A 7,766-nucleotide genomic window follows, 5' to 3' on the forward strand; every position below is an offset into this window, starting at 1 on the left:
CTATATTTCTAATATGTTTTTCTATTTTGGTTCTCAGGATCCCCATGAAGTTTTTATATGATGCATTTGTTAGAGCAATTGGCCTTAGATCTTTGACTGTGGGGTTTTGTTTTTTGGGCGTAAGTGTTGTTTTTGACTTAAACCAGCTTTTCTGCGTTTTCCTGCCCTTCAGTATGTTATTTAAACACTCTGCCAATTCTTTTTGAAGGTTGTTACTTTGTAAGAGTAATTTGAACAGTACTGGCTTCATTCCTTCTGGCCCTGGTGCTTTATTTGTCTTCATTTTCTCAAGTTGATTTTTTACATCTTCTTCTGTTATGTTGATTTCTTCCATGGGTCTAATCTCTGTCTCTGTTGGGTCATACACTCCTTGCATATGTTCCCTTAAAGATATATGGCATTTCATCTGCTGTCCTAATCTTTTCACTATTTCTTCCATGTCATGTTTATACTGTTCTTTCTTACTTTCATTCCATATCTCTCCTATTTTGTTTTCTTCTTTTTGGTATATTGTTTCCCAGAATTTTACCAGCTCTTTCCCTAAGGTTTCTTCTTTCATCTCTTGCTTGTTTTCGTCGTATATCCTTATCCATTCTTTTTCTGATGTGGTCTTTCCTCTCAGCATGTCTATACATTCCCAGATTTTCCTGTGTCTGTTTTTATCATTCATTATCTCATATTCTTAATATGCTTTCTTTATTATTATCTGTACGTTTTGTTTTTGTTTAAGATATGCTTCTTCATAGTATCTCTTTTCTTCTATTCTTGTGGCTTTCCTTTTTGATTTGTTATATATCCTTCTTTGGCTTATTTCTTTCTTTATTTCTTTGGTGACCCATACTGGTTCTATTTCTTCTTGCTTTCCTTTCTTTAACCTTCTTTTGGTTATCTTTTCTAGGTTATTTGCTTTTGCTTCACTCATAGTTTCTTCCAACTGGGTTAGATCTCCTTTTCTGTTTTGCTGGCTTAATTTTCATTCTATATATTCAAGGTATTTCCTGATGAACTCTTCTGTAACTTTCAAATATTTAATTTCTTTTGTTTCATTTCTGAATGTTTTCCTTACTTTAGTGTTCATTCTGAATTGGACCATTAAGAGGTGATGGTCTGATAGGTGATATTCATACTTTCCCTCATCTATCTCCATACGTTCATAGTTTTTATACATTTTTTGCTTGACTAGGGCAAAGTCTATATTGCTGTTCTGATCTCCTCTACTCCAGGTTATCTCTCCTTTGCAGCTGGGATCTCCATTTAATAGCGTTAGGTCGTATTTTTCCATTAGGTCCATAACGTATTTTCCATTTTGGTCAAGTTCTTGTGTCCCTATGAAACCTAAATGCCCATTGAAATCCCAAAGGACAATCACAGGCAGGTCTGTGTCCTTCTCTAATGCTATGTGTAAGGGGCTTATTATTCGTTTATTTCTTTCTTTATCACTGGTTGACATGTAGACTAGAATTAGGTTCAATCTTCCTGTTCTATAATTGCCCTCTACTATTAGAATGTCTTTGTATTCTGACTTTTCTTTTTCCATTTTAAAGTGACGTTATTTGGGACTAATAAGCATTTCCTCACTTAATGACTAGTATCGAAGAATTCTATACACTATTCTCCGTAACTCTAGGTAACTAGTTTTTTAAAAAGCTCATGCACCCCTTTCCTATAGAATTACCTTTCTTTTTTTACTGGATATCTCCTTTGGATCTATAGCTACATTATTAATAAATCTTCTCCTTTGGTGTCATCCTCATCTCTCAATTGAGTCTACTACACTGATACCTGTTGGGAATAGCAATTTTTGTTGTTTCAGTATTCTTTTGTGTTAAGTCCATTAGTTCAATTACTTTAGCTTTCGTCGGCTCTTATGTATTTATGAGCTTTACTTAAAAATTTCTTTATGCATCTTCTGCGTTGTTCACTATCTGTCCAATTCCCTTATTCATTAAAGTGCTACCCTATCGTTTAAACTACTGTACTCTCCTAAACTTACTACCTTGTGATTGTCATTAAAATTACTTCTTTCACCTATCTGCCCTAAACTAATTACCTTCTACACCCTACCTCTAAATTATTTACATTAATAGAGGTTCTGTTATTCCCTACCTCTAAATCATTTACATTTCTAGAGATCTTAGTTTCCTACCTCTAAATTATTCACACGACTAGATATTCTATTGGTTCTATCTACTACAGTTCTCTCTGTCAAAATGTAAACAAACTGGGAGATTGGTCAAAATGTAAACAAACTGGGAGTTCAGTCAAAATGTAAACAAACTGGGAGTTGTTGACGATTACCCTCTACTGTGAGGACTGAGTAAGATGAGGAGAGTGAAAAAACTAATTTTTTTCAGCAAATGAGGCTGTACATAAGGCGATATGCGGATGGAAGCAATGTGTCTGTCACGCACACACGAACAAACAAAAAGGGACAGGGCCCCTGCTGTGAATGTGTTTCTTCATAGACGAAAATACATGAATAATATTACACAGAGGTAATGGATTCCAGACACATGCATCAAAAGAAAGCGCATAAATTCCTCTCATATTTAGTTCCTGGAAGAAAAGAGTGGACATATGGATATACAGATTTTTACAATGGAAGGGCGAACATTCGCCCGAATGTCATCCTTACAAATACTCCCCCCCCAAGAAAATGATTACGTAGAATCATTGGCTGACTAATGGAAACATGCAGGGAGCTGAAGGAGTCCTTGGGTTCGTGATTCCCTCAGTTGAGGGGCATCTTGTATGTCCTATTCGTCTTGAGGGCCGGAAAGCAGGATGCCTGCCCTGGTAGTGGGCCTGGAGGGTTCGACTGCTTTCTTTGGGCAGCCTCGACGACATTTAGGGCCACTGTCAGGATCCAGTGGCATCTGGGTTTTGTGGGGGCGGGTGGGTGGCGTCGTTTCTCATGAAGACGAACCTGCAGGAGTCCAGGGCTCGCAGACGGAACTGCTTCCTACTGTCATCGTGCGTCTCTCGTCAGGGAACGAACTTCTGGGCAGCTGCACACAACCTAGCCAGGGGAATATCAGGATTGTTGCTGTCGGCGGGGAAGAATTCACCTGGCACTGTCAGTCTCCCCGTTCACCTTCTTTGCTGGGGAAGGGTTGCCACTGGCTCTTGAGGCAGAGCAGAGACCGAGGAGGACCCAGGGAAGCTGTGCCTTCCAATCGGGACCCTGACAGCATGCCATTAAGGAAGCCTTGAGGGAGCGGTGGACCCTTTCCACCATGCCATTGGGTGCAGGATTGTAAGACGTCGTAGTGTGGTGCTTGGTCCCCATCAGGCATGCCAGGGAAGACCAAAGCTCTGATGAGAAGGAGGGTCCTCAGTCCTTCATGACGTCGTTGGGCACTCCGAAGCGGCTGATCCAGCCGGTCAGGAGGGCTTTGGCACAGGCGTCTGCGATGGCTTCTGACATTGGGGTGGCCTCGGGTCACTTGATAGACCGGTCGATCACTGTTGGATGGAGGAAGAGGCCTGACGACGTCAACGTGGATGTGGCCGAATCTTTGCCTGGGCTGGGGAAAAGAGCCTATCCCCAATTCGGTGTGCCTTCCCAACTTGCTACTCTGGCACTCGATGCAGTTTCTGGCCCACTCCCGAGCTTCCTTCCTGATGCTGTGCCACATGAACATCTCCGTCAGGAACCTGGTTGTTGTGCGGGGCAATGGGTGCGAGAGGCCGTGAATGATGTCAAACACCTGTTTCCTGTGGGAGGTGGGTATCAGGGGACGAAGGCGTCCTGTGCTGGTATCGCAGAGGAGTGTCATCCTGGAGGGGCCGAAGGGGATGTCCTCCCAGCAAAGGGTGGTGATGATGGTCTGGTAGGCTGGTACTTTGGGGTCGGAGGTTTGTTCATGCACTAGGTCTTCATAGTCAACGCCAAGGTGAAGGGAGTTGATCTCGACCCTCAAGAGGGCATCGGCTACGGGATTTCTTTCACCGGGGACGTACTTGATGGAGCACCTGAACTCGGAGACGGCCACGGGAGGACGATGCTGCCTTGTGGACCATGCGTCGCCTGCCTTAACAAAGGTGTGGACCAGCAGCTGGTGGTCCATCCTAATGGTGAAGGGGACGCCCTCCAGAAGATATTTGAAGTGGCAGACGGCCTGGTAGATGGCAGGAGCTCGTGGTTGCATGTGCTGTAGCGAGTCTCGGCGGGTTTGCGCTTCTTGCTGAAGAAGGCTAGCAGTATTGACCAGCAGTTCCAGGACGTTGCTGCACGCGATGTTGCTGGCATCAGCGGTGAGCGTCAGGGGTGCGTCGGGTCCTGGCGAGCCAGGGTGGTGGCCCTGCTGAGGGAAGACTTGGTTCGGGCGAAGGCGAGCTGCTGGTCTTCTCCCCATGTCAGCTTCTTAGGTTTGCCCTTCAGGACCTCAGTCAAAGGGCACATGGTGCAGGTGATGTCCGGGACAAACCTTCGGTAGCAGATGCAGAAGGGTAAGCCACCGAGGATGTTGTCCATGAGGTGTTGAAAGGTGGCCCCAGCGTTCCACAGTCCGAAGGTGGAGAAGGTGAACATGAGGGATCCAAAGGGCGTGATGATTGCCATTTTAGGAATGTTATCAGGATGGATGGGGATTTGGAAATATGACTTTAATAAGTCAATCTTGGAAAAGACCTTGGCGCCATGGAGGGGCCCGGTGAGGTCCTGCATTTTTGGCAGGGGGTAGCTGTCAGGCGTGGTGATGAGGTTCAGGCACCAGTAATCACCACAGGGCCTCCACGTACCATCTGCCTTCTTCACCATGTGGAGGGGGGGACATCCACAGACGCACTGCCTTTTTACAGATCCCCATCTTCTCCATTTCTTTGAACGCAGTCTTGGCTTTCTGGAGGAGCTTCGGTCGGAGGCGGCGGAACTTGGAGTGTGTTGGGGGCCCCTTGGTTTCAACATGGTGGAAGACACTGTGCTTGGGCATGGCCCGCCACTTGGCAAAGCTCGGGGCGGAAGACGTCCAGAAACTTCTGGAGAAGGGAGGTTTATCAGGGGTGGGGAAGGATGGAGCAGATGGTGGGCACCCGTGGTCCCCTGGCGAGTGGGCAGGAAACGCAGGGCTCAGTATCGAGAAGGTGCTGGTGGGCCATGTCCACCAAGAGGCCGTGGTGGGCGAGGAAGTCCGTCCCCAGGAGAGGGGTCTGTGCGTCGGCAAGGACAAGGGGCCAGGTGTAGGTCCGGCCCAGGAATCTACACCTGGTGCCGTAGTTGCGGATGGGCGTCCCGTTTTCTGCTACGAGGGTGGTCTGGTCATCGGGGGTGTGGCTGCGATCCTCTGCAGACGAAGGGAACACCAACTGCATGGCACCAGTATCAACCAGCATCCTGAGGCCGGAGATGCTGTGCTGGACATAGAAGCCCTTGGGTTGGGACTTCATTACTGCCGCTGCCATGGGGGCTTGTTTTGGGTTCTGCCTCCGTCGTTTTTAGAAGTGCGGAAGGAGCAAGGGCTCTCACACTTCCGTGCCTTGCTGCAGAACTGGCGGTGGAAGCGGCACCACCCAACATCTAGGAGGGACTTTGGCAATCGCTGGCATGCTGCACCAACTGTGTCCTCCTGCTGTAGGCTGTTGGCTGACGGAGGAGAGGAGAGCTTTGTAGCTTGGGTGGTGGTAAACAGTGCGAAAGCCTGCTGTACCAGACTTTCCATCTCCATGGTCTCGGCATTAGGGATCTGGCTTCGGACTTCGGGAGTGAGCTGGCGAAGGAAGAGTTGACGGAGGATGCTCACCTCCGCCTTCATCCTTGGTCCACCTCTAGCAGGAGGACCAGGCCAATCTAGGATCTGAGGTGGTCATGGAGTTGACCACGAGGTCGAAAATTTGGGCGGCTCACTGGAAAACTGGGAGGGATAAGACCTGAAGATCTCAGCAATGAGGTCGCCTTAGTGCTGTTCCAGGTGATGCCCTGGATCCGGACCTGTATTTCTGCCCGTTGCAGCCATGTTGCGATGTCCTCACTGTAGAAGGGCGGCAGCTTGATGTGGTGGGGCTCCGATGGTGCGGTCATCCGGGGCGCGGGCACGGGGATGGGCACAGCCATCGAGGAGGACTTGGGCACACAGAAGGATCATCTCACGGATCGCGGGGTCGAGGCAGACAAAGAGGAGTCGAGGGAATGTGCTGAACTCTCCATCGTTTTTGTCAGTCTCACCCTTACAGTCGACAAGAAGTCATGAACGATGGGCCAAACTGTAAGACTGAACGCCAACACTTCTGTGAAGAAATACTGGTTGTGAGTCTGCTCATGGCATTGAGGAGTACCAGAGAAGCTAGACTAGGCATTGTATGGGTCCGTTAAAGGTTTTTTGGATGTGAGCGGCAGAGAACCTAGACTAGGCATTGTATGGGTCCGTTGAAGGTTTTTTGGAGGTGACCGGCAGTAGTTAGTCTATTAATGGCAAAGCCAAAATTGCATGGGTCACAATTGTGAGGACTGAGTAATATGAGGAGAGTGAGCGAACTAACTTTATTTGGCAAATGAGGCAAAAAATCCTCTACATTTTAGTACCTGGAAGAAAAGAGAGGACATATGGATACACAAATTTTTACAATGGAAGGGCGAACGTTCGCCCGAATGTCGTCCTTACAATTCTAGTGAATCTTATTGTTTTAATAGATCTTGACCCTCAGATAAGGACAATTTCAAGCTCTTATTTATAATCTAATCATAATGAATTTATTATAAAAATTGGCTCTAGTCTTTGTTATAATTTGAAATAAATAGTAAAATTTTCCAGTGATGCTTTTAGATAAGATATTTTTTATTCTTTGTTGCCAAAACACTGAAAGAGGCGTTGATGATCATTTTCTTGTAGCGTATCCCATTTATTGTGTGGATTTTGATCCTTGATATGGTCAGTTCAAAACTGTTATTTATATTTTATTCATGTTTAAATTATTATAAATAACTATAAATATATTTTGAAATGAAAGGTATGATCTGCAATTGTATTTTGAGAAACAATACTTATATTACTAGCAGTTCATATTATTATTCAATAATCAGTCTTAATGGGGTCAAATGAAAGATTGTATTTATATATAAACTAAATTCACATATTTATATTTTTCAAGTTTACACATTGAAATAAACTAAACAGAAACTCAGTCTAATCAGAACGATACAGTACTTAGCCATTTACAAAGCAAGTCCTGGCTCAATACTTCTAACTGGTTAGCTTAACCCCAGAGGTGCTGGGGATGCCACTTATTGGATAACGGCACTATTATGCGTTTGCGTCTTCAGTAATGAAATCAATATTTTCTTGGTCATTTTTTTAACTTATCACATAATGTTATAGATTTTTGCAATTGTCTTGTGTTGATGATTAATAATCAAAAATAAAAATAAGATACTTTTAAAAACTGATACTTACTCAAAAAGAATGTTTTGGAAAGCAAACTTTTTCAAAAACCACTTTTTAGTTTTGGAATGCTTCGTGCAGTATTTTCTGAGACAATTTCAAATTTGTTCATGACGATATTATTTCTTGGCTATTCAAGAAACACCTTTAAAATAGAAATATATTATATATATATGAATATATATCTATATATATAATATATTATTATATATGTTATAATATATATATATATATATATATATATATTATACTATATATATTATATATATTATATATTATATATATATATACGTATATATATATATATATATATATATATATATATATATATATATATATATATAGATATATATATATATATATATATATATATATATAATTATTAATTGG

Source organism: Macrobrachium nipponense, chromosome 45 (genome assembly GCF_015104395.2).
Source record: "Macrobrachium nipponense isolate FS-2020 chromosome 45, ASM1510439v2, whole genome shotgun sequence".
In the NCBI taxonomy this organism is placed as follows: Eukaryota; Metazoa; Arthropoda; class Malacostraca; order Decapoda; family Palaemonidae; genus Macrobrachium; species Macrobrachium nipponense.